At 39.3% G+C, this 17,072-nt stretch overlaps 1 protein-coding gene and 1 pseudogene across 2 annotated transcripts in view; one reads left to right on the forward strand and one right to left on the reverse strand.

Moving 5' to 3' along the window:
* Ano2 (anoctamin 2) overlaps positions 1–17,072 on the reverse strand; it is a 341,337-nt gene that overhangs the window by 307,045 nt on the left and 17,220 nt on the right. The window lies entirely within an intron of this gene.
* Positions 8,499–8,757, forward strand: LOC143397318 (mitotic-spindle organizing protein 1 pseudogene; annotated as a pseudogene).

Below are 17,072 nucleotides of genomic sequence, written 5' to 3' on the forward strand. Positions count from 1 at the left end.
CAGAAGAGCAGTCTTTGCAGGATGTCAAGGCAGCCTGAAGGCAAAATCAGATCCCTTAGACCCAGAGGCCATCTTTGTCCCAGCCCAGGACAGCTGTACCTCCTGTACCCTCCCAGAGATGATGAGCTGGCAACAGAAACTCAGACCCAGGACACACCTCCTGGATCCAGGTGGAGGTTCCCTGCCTGCTGTGGTTGGCATTGGGTACTGCGTGCACTAGAAGAAAACAATGAGCACCTAAGTTCTCCAACCTGTGCCCCAGGGCAACAGGCTGGGCCTTCAGATGGTTCTAGATCATCTGGCCAGTAAATGAACCAAACAGAAATGAAAGGAAGCCAGCAGGCAGACCCACAGATCCACTCTCTTCCCACAGCATGGTGAAGAGGGTGAGCACAGTCCCAGGGCAGGCCTGCTAATGTAGAGCACAGGAGACCCCCACACAAACACGACCATCAGAGCCATGTTTTAAACAATCTGCTTCCGATTTGCTGCAGCCATCCGTTGCCTGACTCTACCAGAAAGCTCTACATTCTTGCTCCACTATTTCATCTCCCTCTGGTCCAGTGTGCTCTGGCCTTATGTCAGATTAATATTCCTATTCTGTGGAAACAGACAGCATTTTCTTTGGTGGGATTGACCTCTCCAATTGGGCCCAGCTGCCTGGAAGCTTACAAAGCCAGTGGCAGCCACTACCCCTTCCCCACTCCAGGGGTCCGGATATGTAAACACCCAGGGTGGCCCCTGACTCATTTAGAAAGTTATTAGGCAGGAGTGAGGCTTTACAAGGTGTCAGAGCTTTCACCAAGCTTTCAGGATTCAGAGCTGATCTCAAGGTGTTGCAGACACAGAGCAACTCCATGGGAAAGGCACCAAAGATGCAGCCCAGCCTATGGTTGCCACAAACTGATGACCAAGGCTGGGCAAAGGGAGGTGTCTGTAAGAATAAAAGCTACTAATGATAATAATAGCTCATATTTAATTTACCATATGTTGGTTACTGTACTGAGAGTTTTAGTGCATTATCCCATTTAGTTTTCTCAATGAACTCAGCAAGTAGACACTATTCTTTTCCCCTACTTTAAAGATAGAAAAAAAAAGTGCACCTAAGAAAGATTTGGTGACTTGTCCAGAATACCAATTAATAAGGGGCAGAGCTATGATCTGAGTCTATAAACACTGGATAGCATGTCCTGAATTCTGAGGAGTGCCCCCTTAGCACCATGTAGTTCTTAATGAGCCATGGTAAGGATGATTTTGAGGACTGTCCATGGCTAATTAGGACCCCTGAGCCAGTATATTCTTGCCTTCTGGATTACAGAGCCTGACCACAAATCTATACATATTCAAGAAATGATCCCTCCAGGCTAACCCCAATAGAAGCCAACTTTCCCTTTTCTGTCTTTCTGGAGATCTACTCTACTTGCCTTATTCTGGGAGCAAGGGTGACTAGAAGGAACCACAGATTCTATTACCAGTGATGTCTGGAGTGGACCAGGAGAAATCCAAATAGCATCATGACCTGAGATAGCACCTGTATTGCTGGAGGAGAGGCCCTGGAAAGACAGTTACTCCCAGGCCCTTCTTGGCCTATGAATCTAACGCAGAGAGGATAAATAGGCATTCTACAGATATTGGTACACCCATGTTCACAGCAGCATTATTCACAATAGCCAAAATATGGAAGCAAAGCAAGTGTCCATGGATGGGTGAGGAGATAAACGAAATGTGGCGCACATCCAATGGAATGTGACTCCATCTTAGAAAGGAAAAAACCCTGCCATTTGCAATGACATCACTGAACCTCGTGGACATCACACTTAGTGGAACAAGCCAGTCATAGAAAGACAAATACTTCATGATTCACTTATATGAAGCATCTTTAATAGTCAAACGCATCTAAGCAGAGAATATAGTAGTGGTTTCCAGCATCTGAGGGGTGGGGGAAATGAGTTATTGTTCAGTAGGTATAAAGTTTCAGTCACATCAGGTGAGTAAGCTCTAGAAGTCTGCCATACAACACAGTCCCTACAGTTAGCAAGATGGAATCTTGCACTTTGGAATCTGTTAAGATGGTATATCTCATGTTTATGACAAAAATAAAAACAAAACAAAACAAAGAACACAAAGAATCTTTGGGAGATGATAGACATGTCTCTTTTACCAATTGCGGTAATAGTGGTATTGTGGGTGTTTGCATATATCCAGACTCATCAACTGTACATATTAAATGTGCCCATTTCTTTGTATGTCAATTATGCCTCAATAAATTGACTTTGAAGACATTTTTCTAAGTGTAATTAAAGGACATGGGAGAAAAAGTACTGTATGATTCCACTTACATTAGGCACCTAGAGTAGTCAAATTCATAGGGACAGAAAGTGAAATGGTGGGTTCCAGGGACTGGTGTTGTGGGGAGGGATGGGGAGTTAGTGTTTAATGGGTGCAGAGTTTCAGTTGGGAAGATGAAAAAGTTTTGGAGATGGGGCCCTAAGCAAATTAGCGAGACCCTGTCTCTAAATAAAATATAAAAAGGGCTGGAGATATTGCTCAGTGGTTAAACACCCCTGGGTTCAATCCCAGTACCAAAAAAAAAAAAAAGTCTCCTGGAGATATGGAGATGGGCAATAGTGATGTTTGCCCAGCAATGTGAATGTTCTTAATGCCAATTAAAATGGCTAAAATGGAAAATTTCGTGTTAAGTATATTGAATCACAATTTTAAAAATATTTACAGTAAATGTTATTTTTCAAATAGAATAATAATTAAAACTTGTGCTTGGATCTTTAAAAAAGAAAACAAGCAGAGAGGAAAATCCACAGATGGAAAGGAACCACAAACCTCAATGAAATGTAATGACAGGTTCACTGAAATATGGGAAAGTGAAAGTTAAATCTTCCAATATTAAATTATTTATGTAAGTAACCCTACCTGACACAGCAGCACCCTCAGTAAAAATGTATGATTCGAGATCATTCACGAAAGGGCCTGACACCAACTCTGAGCAGTCACCTCTCCCCACGGGAGTCTGGTCTCCAGGGTTGCGCCCTCCAGGCCCCACAGCAGTACCAAGCCAACACAGTGCCAAGCACAGAGAGAAGCGTCCTGGAAGGCTCAACCTGCATACTGCCGAGTCACGGTTTCTCTCTCCAGTCATTTTCTTAGTCATTCAATTAATGTTTTGGACATCAATTGTTTTAAGTACCATGTGAAGCTCTGGAAATGAAACAGGAGAAGAAGGAAGGAAGGAGACACTTGGGAAAGAGACAACAAAAAAGCTAACTTTTCCTTGAGTACTTGCAATATGCCAACCACAGCTCTAAGCTCCTTATAAGTATTATTATCCAACGTACATGTATGAAGACACGAATTGGTGGGAGTATGCTCATTCCACGATCTTTCCTATCCCCACACCCCCTCCCTTCCCTTTGTCCCATCCAAAGTTCCCATGCCCCCGCCCTCCATTATGGATCAGCCTCCACTTATCAGAGAGAACATTCGACCTTTGGTTTTGGGGGATTGCCTTACTTCGCTTAGCATGAATTCTCCAACTCCACCCGTTTACCTGAAAATGCCAGAATTTTATTCTCTTTTAATGTTGAGTAATATTCCACTATGCTTATATACCACAGTTTCTTTATCCATTCATCTATTGAAGGGCATCTAGGTTGATTCCACAGTTTAACTATTGTGAATTGAGCTGCTATAAATGTTGACATGGCTGTGTCACTGTAGTATGCTGATCTTAAGTCCTTTGGGTATAGACCGAGGAATGGGATACCTGGGTCAAATGGTAGTTCCATTCCAAGTTTTCTAAGGGATCTCCATACTGCTTTCCAAAGTGGTTGCACCAATTTGCAGTGCCACAACATTAATTTTTTAAATTGCTTAGTTAAAACAATAAAATATCAGAACCACGATTAGCTTTTTTTTTTTTTTTTTAATAGCTAAACCTGTGATGTATGGTCACAATGGTAATGCTTAAGTCGTCTTTCAAGTAATTTGGAGGTAGCCTTGACTAGGTCAAATTGGTGGAAGCCACCACACTTGGGCCCGTCAACTATCTGATGGATGTCTTTTGACAACAGAAAGTCAAAATGGCACCAATAAATCATGCTAACGCCACCATTTTCTGAATGCAGAAAATGCAGAACTGGGAAATTGATTGTACATGTGCAAGCCCCTAATTACTTCACCCTGCCTTGTTTCCAGTCACATCCCCTCATGCCTCAGTCCACCCCGCTTCTTTATTTCATACATACCCTAAACTTTCTCCTTTGGAGGCAGATTTGAGACTTTCTCTCCTGTTGCCACACTTGGCCACCTTGCAAATAAACTCTCTTTTGCAAAACTCGTCATTTCCGAGATTGACATACTGTGAAGCAGGCAAAGCGGCCCTGATTCAGTAACATAAGCAATCAATCACATTCCTAAAAAGATACCTGCTAAAACATGGGTCAGTGTGATGAGTGTCCAGGAGCCAGGCGGAGGGATCAGGACAGCTCCTCAAGGATGTGACTCCTACAATAAGTATCTTACAATCTCCTGGCATTCAGATCTCATCATATTCCAGACTCTCTCTTGGGAGGACCAGGTCTCCTCTGCTCTACACAGCTCCCAGTGACACTGACAGTTGTGATGAGCAGGCCACCTAACAGACAATCAACTTAGGAATGAAAAAGAAGCATTCCCAGGCAAGGGGAAATGAAACTTTTTAGGTCAGTGCCTGAGAAATAAACCCTTTTTTAGGCAAAATTAACCTTTTATGCTTTGTATAATTTCTCTCAGTGCGGAGCCACTCTGAGGCTTTCCCACCCTCTGGTGGCCTGGAGGACTCATGACAGTTTTGTGACTAGTGCAGGCCCTTAGTTCACAAAGGACAGACAATCTGTGGACAAGCAAGGGCAGATAAACCAATGGAAAATAGGACTCATCAGATCTCTGGTTTGTGGCCCCTAGAGCTTAAAATTCCACTCTTTCTTTTTTGCCCAGACCTGCATCTTGGGAATACCAGTTTTACCCAGAAGTAATAATTCCCACCAGTACTGAGTCTTTGGCAGTATGGAAAATTTCCTCCAGGGACCTAGGGAAAGAAGCAAGACCTCTTATGGCCACAAAGTTCATCCCTCTACTATGACAGTCACTCTGAGATGCTGGCAGACCTAATGCTATTCAGAGGCCAAGACAGAATATGCCTTCAAGCTGTCCCAGCACTGACTGTGCAACAAGACTCTACCCAAAGCCTTTGGGACCCCATTAGAAGAGGGGTCCCACAGCTCAGGACAGAGATACATATGTCAGACTAAATGAAGAAAATGCTTTGTCTCTATAAATAGCCTACATTGAATTTGATTATTCTTCTGCCACCCTATTTTTTAGGATTTTCCTAGACACCTGGGGATTTCCTAGAGATCTAGGAAATGCAGGGATTCCTTACAAGAACTTTGCTGGAGACTAGGGATTGATATTGAAAAACATATAATCCCCATGCTCAAGATAGAAGTGAACATGATCTTTACTTATGGTCCAACTCAATAAGGTCCATAATAAAGGGATGTATAAGAAAAAACAGCAAAGGACGGGGAGGATTCTCAAGAGCACACCCAAACTGGCACACAATCAACTGAGTCTCTTTTGGACCAGTAACTTGCACAGCTGCCCACACAAAGCTGGGCTTACATCGTTTTCCTCCAGTGACTCTTCTTCTCCAGCATGAAATGTCCATTATGCTCTCCTGCATGGTCACCTGCTGCTTTATTCCTCGCAGTGACACAGACACCATGGGCCTTACCTCATTTCACTCAGACAGAACTTGGGCCTCCTGACCCACTTTGTCCTAAGCGTTTGCCTGTCTCCTTGCATTCAGACTTCATCACATCCCATACTCCCCATCTGTCCAGATGTCCTTTCACACTCCTGGCAGGCTATGCAGTACCCTTCTCTTCAAACTCCTTCTCTTTTTGTGCCACCATAAGATTATGTACCATTGTCTAAATATCATTTTTATAAAACTCTGATTCCTTTGATGCACATTCAGATAACATCTACCTTGTCTCTGCTTTCTGAAAGTCCATCTGCAGAGTGTAGTACATAAATATGACCACACCCCATGTTCTATCCTTTCATTATTGCCAAGGTGTTGTGGACGTTGGGAATGCCTCTTTTGTCAACCAGCTTTATCTTGTTATTCAGAATTAAGACTAAAATGTAGTTCCTCTTGTTATCTCCCCTAGAATATGGACATAACTTACAAACAAAACAATTCGAGAGTTACCAGATATCCCATTATGGTTTGCTTTTAAAATACATACTTAAAGCAGATATTGTGGATATTCCCCAATACATCTGTCAGTGTAAAACATCAACCATAGTTCCTGCTTAGCCAAACTATCTATAGTATACTGTATAATACTTTATTTCATTTAATCTCCTCACCTGCTCAACCAAAGGATTTCTTTCCACTGCCATTGCTCTCTCAGCTTATTAAATAGCAGAGCATTGGGTACTTAATGTCCTTAAAGTAAGGAATTTGATTTTACTCTACCTTGGATGAAAAGTTTCCCCATCTCTAAAACACAGTAGATAATGGGTCTCAAAATGTGGTTCTGAGACCAAAAAAAAAAAAAATCAGCATCATTTGGAACTTGTAAGAAATACAAATTTCAGAGTCACCTGAGACTGATTGGAACAGAAACTCTCCTGAAAGCTGAGTTTGAACAAAACCCCAAGGGTTAGTCCTCCGTGAGAGGGTGTAAGCATGTTGCCCTGTGTCTTTCCCCTCTAGATGCAGCTACAAAAACAAATGTAATGTATGGAGAAGTTATTTGAGAACTCTTAAAAGTAATTAGTATTAAGCCAATTAGGGAAAAAAGGAATCTGAGCTAACATCAAACTGGCGATAAGTTTGGGCACTCTTTTCTTCCATTATTCTCCAACTTAGTAGATTCAAGGAAGTCCAAAACCCAGAAGTGGGCATCAGCATGGACAGAGAGAGCCCCAGAAGCCCTCTAACTCTGGCTTGAGAAATTTTTAAGAGTATTAAGAGACATTGTAGAAAGCCACCATTATTTTCTCTAACATTTTATTCTCTAACCCACAGAGAGACCCCAAAAATTCTGAGATAAACTCAGGAACTTTCTCTCTGTGCTCCCAAGAGGACAGCAAACCCATCACTTGGCAATTGTGTGAATTTGGAATATGTGGGCAGAGGAGGGTAAGCAGATTCCAAGGTTTCTGGCTAAGGGATGAACTTTCAAGGGAGCTTTAAGGTTCTAGAAAGATCACAGAGAGGAGAGATCTCTAAGGGACCCTATGGATACTATAGTATATCACACAGTATAAAGCATAAGCTTTGTACTTCAAGGTTGAACCACGTGATGTAGGTATGCCCAGATCCCAAACTAGCCATTTGGTAGCATCTGCAGGACAGATCCAAATAGCATAAAGCTTTAAAAATGAAACTGATATTGAAAACACAACCAAAAGCACCCTGGTCATAACTTGCAGAGTGAACCCAACCAGATCAATTGCCTACTAACACACAAACAGCATTTAAATAAGACCCAGAGTTTCATAATAATTTTGAAAATGGTCAGGATAAAACTTAATATTACTGAGCCCACATACACATGAAAAAACAGAAAATGTGGGAAAAGACAATCAACAGATGTCAATGACAAGCAAACAGAAGTGTGGGAATTATTTGACAAATACTTTAAAGTAGTTATTAATTTAAATGTCCCCAAAGAAGAACATTCTTAAAAATAAATACATTGCTAGGGATGTTGAACTTTTTTTTCTCATGTATTTCTTGGCCATTTGTATTTATTCTTTTGAGAAGTATCTGTTTAGTTCTTTTGCCCATTTATTGTTTCTTGTGGTGGTAAGTTTTTTTGAGTTTTGTATATATTGTGAATATTAATCCCTGTCAGAGGAACAGCTGGCAAAGAACTTCTCCCATTCTGTAGTTTCTCTCTTCATATTCTTGTTTCCTTTTTAATTTGATGCGGTCCCATTTATTGTTTCTTGGTTCTATTTGGTCTTATTTCTTGCACAAGGAAATGCAAATCAAAACTACATAGAGAGTTCATCTCCCACTCCAGCCAGAATGGCAATCATCAAGAATACAAATAATACTAATCCTGGCGAGGATATTGGGGGGAAAGGTACTCTCATACATTGGTGGATGGGACTACAAATTAGTACAACCACTCTGGAAAGCAGTATGGAAATTCCTTAAAAAAAAAAAAAAAAAAAAAACTACGAATGTAACCACCATATAACCCAGCTCTCCCACTCCTCAGTATTTATCCAAAAGAACTAAAATCAGCCTACTACAATGGAGCAAATTACATTCCATGTTTGTTTATGTCAAGATGAACCCCAACAATATGTATGACTATAATACACTAATAAAAACAAATAAACAAACAAATTTCCAGCAAAGAAATAGAAGACAAAAAGAAAAAAGGGAACCAAAGGGGCCTCCCTCAGTGTCTGCTATGGTGACTGGCAGTGGCACCAGGGCACCAGCAGCAGTGACAAATCGGACAGCAGTGAGGGAGACCATGGATGTTCTGCTTGAGATCTCAAGAACTTTGAATACTGGCTGAGATAAGGAGACACTAGACAGTGTGTGAACAAAAAATTAACCCAGAAGGTTTATGAGCAGTTATTAAGGAACTATGCAAGGCTACTGAAGCACTGAAGGCTGCTGAAAATATGATAAGCCAACTTTCCGGAGAAATCCTGATGAGATAGATCAAGCTCATTTGGAGATGGTACTGTAGTCAAGGATGTACTGTGAACTTATTCCACGAAGCAGTGTAGAAACATTTTCCTTTTAAAGAGAATTATAAAGCTACAACTTTATAAGTCAGTGGAAGGTGGCTTATACAGAGAACTATCAAATGTGTTTGCATCACATCTTATTCACTTTCTTTTTAAATGGCCCTAATGTTTCGGCATTGATGTTTGTTTTATGTATTCCCTATATATAGTCTGACAGAAAAGGCCTAGAAAATTAAAGCTATCGATGTGCACATCTGCTGTGCCTGGTTGAAGTATAGTGGAATCCATCAGTAGAGATGTGTCTGGTTATGACTTGTTGACATTTCCATTATAAGCTTTAATTTTGAATTGTTTGTACACAATAACTGGTAGATTTATATTGTATCAGGCTAGAAATTGACTGGATTTTAGCCATCACTTGTGAATTTGTATTTAAATTCTTTATGTATACCAGAATCTTGTTTTTAAAATATGAGTATAGAAAACAATTCCTTCTTATAACCTGCTTCTTAACAGAGAATATTTAACTTTTAAACAGTTTGGGGGCAGTCAGTAGTGTGATCTGTATCATTTTTTTTTTATTGACTGAAAAGTCAAAACTTCTAGAGACTTAGATTTTAGTGCTTAGCTTAGTATTATTTGTAGTTTGCATCATTTACATTGAATGAGAATATTAGTTGAAAACATTTTCCTAAGTTTTATATTCTATAAAGAACTAAAAAATAATGTGTAAAATTAAACATTGTCAACATTCAAAATTTCTTTTTACTTTTATGACACAAAACTAATTGGCATGCTTACCTAATAAATAAAGAGTAGATGTTTAATAAATTACTAGATAGGTGGTGTGTTTCAACAAATATGTAATATTTTCTGAAGAAATAAGGATTTCTAGTCATTAAACAAAAAATAGTGAAATGGAATTATATCTAAAGTCATTTTGTGTGTCATTATTATTACTCTTAAAGTTTTAATTCATCAACATGATGATTCAAAATTAAATTTTAAAAAATTTAGGATGGTATTGATTCTGTTCCTATAACAGAATCTCAGTGGAATTATTTCTTATAAAACTAATATAAATTTTTCTTTATTGTTTCTTAAATTTTAGACTTTGTTGGACACCATTTAAATGATGGTACAGGCATTCATTCTTCAGTAGTATTTTTTTAATATTTTATTTTTTTGTTGTAGTTGGATACAATACCTTTATCTATTCATTTATTTATTTTTATGTGGTGCTGAGGACCAAACCTAGGGCCTCACATGTGCAGGTGAGCGCTCTACCGCTGAGCCACAACCCCAACCCTTCAGTAGTATTTGTTGTTGTTCAGACAAGCTGATAAATCTTATTAAAGATTGTTAAAGACAAATTTATCATTTTTCTCAAACTGAAAAATGTGTTTGTACTTCTAAGCCATCATAGTTGATAGTTTTACTTGTTTTATAGATTAAGTTTTACTTGTTTTATAGATTAATTTATCTATATATAAGCAAAGTAGGAAAATACATTAGGAAAGAATTATGTTTACAGGGTTTTTGGGTTTTTTTGTATTTGAACAGCTTTATACTTATCCACTAAGGGAAGTAATTTATCATTTCTATTTCCCTCCAAATAACTATACTTTAACAGTTCAATGAGTTCTTAATGGTCATATTTCTTGAATATTTTTTTGGCAGCACTGAAAATTAAACCCAGGGACAGTCCACTGAGCCATATCTGTCTTATTTATTTATTTATTTATATTCAAGACCGGGTCTGGCAACATTGCCCAGGCTGACTTTGAACTTGTGATCTCAGCCTTCAGGATCGTTGGGATTACAGGTGTGTGTCACTGCTCCTGACTTTAAACACATCTCTTTAATGCATACTTAAGTAATATTTAAAGAAATAAAAAAATGACCCAATTCCAGTGTTGTGTATGATGTCTCTGACAAAAATAAAATGATTTTGATGGTATCCACACGTATATTTTTGATTTAATATATGCTTCTGTGAATTCAATTGTATATTTCTGTAGGTTGTCTATATAAATATAAGGTGCTTATTATTATGTGTTGAAGACTACTTAAAGATAGACTATGTAATTTACAATTTAAACTTGAGATATAAAATGGAATACTTTTCCCCCTGGCAGTGAAAGGAGACAGCTATATTAATGTTGTCTCAGGTGTTAAAACAAAGTTGGCAATTCAAGTAAGTGTGAGATGATATTTTTTTTTCTATACTCAAATAAGAGCTTCTTTATGAAGTAAATCATTACTGTAAAATTTAGATACATGTTGTTCAAATATGCATAAGTTTTCCAAAAATTTAATCAAATACCAGTTTGAATAATTAATTAATAATAATAATTAATAAATAATTAATATTTAAAATTATTAAAAATGAACCAAATGGAAATTTTAGAACTGAAAAATGCAATGAATGAAATTATAAGTTTACTAGACGGGATCAATAAAAGAACAGAGGCAACAGAGGAAAGAATCAATACATTTAAAGAAATCAGAAGAAATTATCTAATCTGAACAATCCAGAGAAGCAAAGTTTAAACATTGCCAACATTCAAAATTTCTTTTTACTTTTATGACACAAAACTAATTGTTATGCTTACCTAATAAGTACAGAATAGATGTTTAATAAATTACTAGATAGGTGAACAGAACCTCAGAATCCTGTTGAATAATACCAAAAACATCTAACACTAATGCCATTGAAGCTCCCGAAGGATGGAAAAATGAATACAGTACAGTAAAAAATATTTCAAAATACAATGGCTAAGAACTGTCTTAGTGAAAGACATAAACCTACAGACTCAAGAAATTCAGCAAACTCTAAAATTCAAAGAAATCCATGCCCAATCATGTCATAATTCATCTATTGAAAACTAAAGACAAAGAAAAACGTCTTGAAAGTAGCAAGAGATAAACATACATTATTTATAGGGAATATGATTTGGAATGACGACCGATTTCTTATCAGGAACCATGGTGGCCAGAAGGTAAGTAAAACATTTGAAAATGCTAAAAGAAAATAATGGTCAATTCTGAAGTCTACATCCAGACTGCTCAGATTAAGGAAAAAATAAGAAAATTATTGACAACACGCTTGTTCTGAAATAATTGCTAATGAAAATTCTTCAGACAGAAGGAAAATGTACTGAAAGGCAACTTAGAATATCAGGAATAAAGGAAGAAATACAAAAAAAATGGTAACTAAGAAAATAAAATATATTATTCTTTTTTATTTCTTTAAAATATGTTTGACAGTTGAAAAATAAAAATATAATACATTCTGATAGCATTTTCAACTTACATAACTATAATATATGAGGCAACTAAAGTGGAGAGACTTATAAGTTTTCTACATTCTACCTAAAGTAGTTAAGTATTTATTCTAATAGACTAAGAAAAAAATAAATATATCTTTTATAAGTTGTAGGACATACCACTAATAAAATCATACATAGAGATGTATTAATAAATAAATTATCCAAGTGATCCTGACAATGCTCACATTTGAGAACTGGTAGACTACAGGAACCTTAACTCTAATTGAAATGCTGACTCATATTCACTTGTGAGACTCCAGCGTTAAGAGACACAGTGGATGACTTTGGCCTAGAAAGGGTGGAAAGTGACTAAGGATTGGAGGAATCATAGAGCTTAAGCAGTGAGCAAATCAGTAGATACTTCTCTATAGTATCAATACTTTTCTGTTCCTCATTCCCACAGATAAGTGAAGGGGCAGCTCTTTCATTCCTCCTTCTCTCCCCAGGACAAGTAATCAAGGTTGGAGATTGGACATTTGCACCTCTGGGTTTCTGAGGATCACCCATGTTCTGTGTCTTTGATGGGAAAAGTTAAGGGGTTTATTGTCTGTCTGCATTCCTGTTGTAGTGGGAAGAATTCACTTGCTATTTCTGTGCCTTTGTTTTCCCATCTAGATGATTAAAATGAAGATGAAAACAGGATCCCTGGAGATGACAGATGATTAATAGGAATTTAAAGTGAGATGATAACTAACATTTTACAGGGATAATATCCATCTCTAAAAACAGTATAGAAATTTACAGCAAACTCAGATTACTCTCTTTTGCAGAAAAGAGAAATCATTTCCCCTATTCATAATTTTTAACAACTGAATCTCAATGAAATCCCTTGTTTGAAGACCCAACTGGCGGGGATACACAGAGAAAAGATGGGAAGGTTTAAAGAACTATTCATTGAAAGAAATAATTCAGTAAGAGATCACTAAAGAAAAAAACTCTAAATAATCCAAGGTTTAGACCTCTAAGGAAAATTCAAACTGGAAATACACATACTAGAGCTCTCTTACCATAAATAAGGCAACAAAACATTGAAAATAAAAATCAGGGCTGGGGATGTGGCTCAAGCGGTAGCGCGCTCGTCTGGCATGTGTGCAGCCCGGGTTCAATCCTCAGCACCACATACAAACAAAGATGTTGTGTCCGCTGAAAACTAAAAAATAAATATTAAAAATTCATTCTCTCTCTCTCTCTCTCTCTCTCTCTCTCTCTCTCTCTCTCTCTCTTCTCTCTCTCTCTCCCTCTTTAAAAAAAATCACCTTAAGAGTGAGTGCAAAACAAGAAGAGTGCTTAAGAATGAGCTTTGAAGAAGTCCAACATTCAGAAATCAGAGCAGAACAACTCATCCCAGAGGACTCGACTCGAGAAGCTGTAGGGAAATCAGGAAAGCACAGCATCACATGGGGTAGGCTTTCTAGGTGTGCTCGATGATGCTGAAGACTCACAGAAGCTGAGAACTAAAATATGTCTGTTCACTTTAGCACCTACGAGAGGACCCTGATCATCTGTGCAAGAGCATCTGGGGCAGAGCGGTAGAACTGGAAAGTAGATAGGAACAGGCCAGGCGAGTGGTAATGACATGGGAATTGTTAATAAGAATGACTCTGGAGAAATTCTGTCAGATATCCATACCTATTATAAAGTGCACTGATTAAGACAAGGAGGCATTGGCACAAATAAACCAATGGAATAAAATGAAGTGCAGAAGATGACCTACACAGAGATAGACCCCTGATTCCCGACAAAGGTAACTCTACAGAGCATTGAAAGAGAATGGTCCTTTAATAAGTGATGTTGGATCAACTGGATAGCCAAGAGGGGCAATAATTAACCTTGATTCGCGCTTCATTTCACACAAGAAGCACAAAGAGGAGAAGTCATCAATTCTATGAGGATTATAGATCTACATGTAAATGGTTAACCAGTAAAAGTTCTGGAAGATAACATTAAAGAATAGATTCATGATTTGGATAGGTGATGATTTATTAAACAGGACACACAAAGCCCTAATCATAAAGAAAAAGACCAACAATTTGGTCTAAATTCTGTCCACCAAAATGGAAATAAGATATTCGTAAAATATGTACTTAACAAGGGCTTGAACAAGAATACATGAAGTACCCTTTCAAATCAATAAGGAAAAGGCAGATGAGCCATTTATTTAAATGGTCAAAAGACTCAAATAGGCAATGTAAAGGGCTGGGAAAAAACATGAAAGATTTTCGTCTCATTATTCATTAGAGATACCACTATCAGACTGTTTAAAATTAAAATAACTGAAAATACTAAGTGTCCTTAGGATGTGGAGACACTAGAACATTCATAAATATAAATTGGTATAAACACTTTGGGAACTGTTCAGTAGTGCCTACTAAAAACTGAACATAAACTTACCATATGACCCAGCACACCCTTTAGAAATGCATGCACCCAGACATGTCAAAGAAGAGCCATAACAATGCTATTCTAATTGCCCAAAACAAGAAACAATCCCAATGTCCATCAACAGTAGAATGAATGTAGCACATTTTACTTACCCAAACAGCAAAATGCTATATAAACCACTACTATACACGATATAAATGAATCTCACACACTTAATGTTGAGGAAAAAAAAACAGACCAAATACATACTATATGTTTCCCTTTGTGCAAAGTTCAAAAGAGGCAAAGCTCATCTGTGATGCTGGAGGCCAGGATAGGCACCCAGGATAGGCACCCAGGATAGGGTGGGTGACATGACTAGGAGGAGGCCCATGGGGATTCCGCAAAGTTTCAAGTGCCCTACCTCTTCATCTGGGTGGTAATTAAACACATGAGCCCACTTAGTAATATTCACCAAGTTGTGCAATTGCAATGGGTGCACTTTTCTAATATACATTGATTGTACTTTAATAAAAGTTTATTTTTTAAAAGCCTAGCTATGAAGGAGGGGAACGTAAGTCAGTGAAAGCTGGAGAGGGTAGTAGGGTTAGAAGAAGGATTTCTAAAAAAGAGATTGGGCATGACCAATGAAACTGCAGCCCATAGTCTATACCCAAGCTGGGACTTCACAGTTCTCCCCAGCACCGAGGCCATGCCTAGTAAGTGCTTAGCAAACCCAGGGATTGAAAGGATCATCTCTGGGTGACACTTCCAGTTAAGTGGACTGACAAATCTCTCTTTAATAGTCTTTTCTAACCCTACCTCAAAGGACTAGACACCTTGTGCGATTAAAAATTCTAATAACCCAGACAAACAGCCCATTTGATTTCCATCTGCAGAGAGGAAACAGAAGCAGCATTTGGGTGAACAGCTGTCTCCACAAATCACATGGCTCCTCAAAGACTGGGGATCTGAAGACTTCAGTCAGATAAGTCCAATTACATAGTCTCTGCCTAATCCCCGAAAGCCTCGGTTTCTATAAAATGGGAATCATAATTTAATAATAATTACTACCTATTTCACAGAAGTCTTTTTAAGAAAACACAAGTCTGTATGTACTCAGGTGACCCATGAATGTCCCCTTTCTCCTGCCTGTTCCCTGAGGAAGTAGAAGGTTCTTAGAAGATCTGAGAAGCAGCTCTGCTTTTACAGAGTTCTGCAAACCACGGATGTAAAGCTCCCTCGGATTCCAGACAAGCGTTCTTAAAACCATGCAGTCTCTTGTTGTGGAATTTGCCAGTCTAGAGGACAGCTAATCCCTCTTCCTTTGCACAGCGGTCATTCGGATCGTTCACATGGGTCTCTGTGTTGCTCCATGAACTGGGTCACACACTTTTCCCAGATCAGGGGAAGCAGGACAGGGAGAGACGTGGACAGAGCAGCACCAGTGTGTGCGTCTGTGTTTCAGGCTGCAGCTGTTTATTTCCCCAGATGAATTTTAAAATCACTCCAAATTCATCAGCATCTTCTGAGGCACCCTGCTAACAAGCAACATGTTCTACACGGAGAAGTTGTGGTGGGCAGGAAGGAAGAGAACCGGGGAGGGGGACGGCAGGCGTGAATTCAGTTTCTAAGCCACTTCCACCTGCCACCCAAGTTCTGACAGTCTCTCAGGAGCAGTGCTCAACTCTCTTCACCCCCCCCCCCGCCTGGATCTCAATTTAATCATAGTCAACCAAGAGCATGGGGGGTGGGGGAGTGGGGGACAGAACACGACTCCACCCGGTTTCCCCTAGCTCTGGTGCAGGGTATAAAGTGTGGGAAAAGGCAGGCACACTGAGACAGCCCCTTGAAGACAGGGTTGTCTGGATCAGGCTTCCCTTTCCAAGTCCCTCGCCACCCCCCAGAGACCTCCTTTCCATGCCTAATACTTAGCACCCATCTAGAAGGCAGAGGAGAATTTAAAATGCTTTTGTGAACTTCAGTTACTGAACTTCTACAGGCCTCCATCTGTAAAATGAGACGTGAATTAAAGACTCTCGAAGGGCCCTTCCAACTCTGACTTTCTGAGTCATCAAGGGCTTACAATAAAACAAAGTGGGGGTGGGGGGGGCCGCGAAAATGAACTCTCTCTTTTAGAGAAAATGAGGGAAGCATTCACTCTACCTCTTCATTTAACTTGTGGCCTCTGCCAGAATGGCACAGCCTTGGCAGGGCCCCTTCCCAACGATGGGCCCCGGGCGGGAAGTGACCAAGTACACAGCACAGCCCCCACCCCCTCATCTGGCACCAGGTCACTTCATCTGCTGACTATTTAATTAGAACTGGTGATGGCTGTTTGCAAGGCCAAGAGGGCAGGAAGGCGTCTCCTTGTTCTCTGCTCAGGAGAGCCAGAGAAAGCCGAACAGCTGGGACAGGTCTCCGTCTAGGTCATTCCCCCCGCTGGAAGCACTTTGATGGCTTTTTGTGCTCATCAATTCAGACGTTCTCCTGGGGAAGGCCTTGGCTTCAGATGGGGTGGGGCCCGCTCGGCAGGGTAACTGGCTTTCCCCTGTCCCATCCCATCTCTATCCACATTTCCACCCCGAGCCA

Source organism: Callospermophilus lateralis, chromosome 4, assembly GCF_048772815.1.
Source record: "Callospermophilus lateralis isolate mCalLat2 chromosome 4, mCalLat2.hap1, whole genome shotgun sequence".
In the NCBI taxonomy this organism is placed as follows: domain Eukaryota; kingdom Metazoa; phylum Chordata; class Mammalia; order Rodentia; family Sciuridae; genus Callospermophilus; species Callospermophilus lateralis.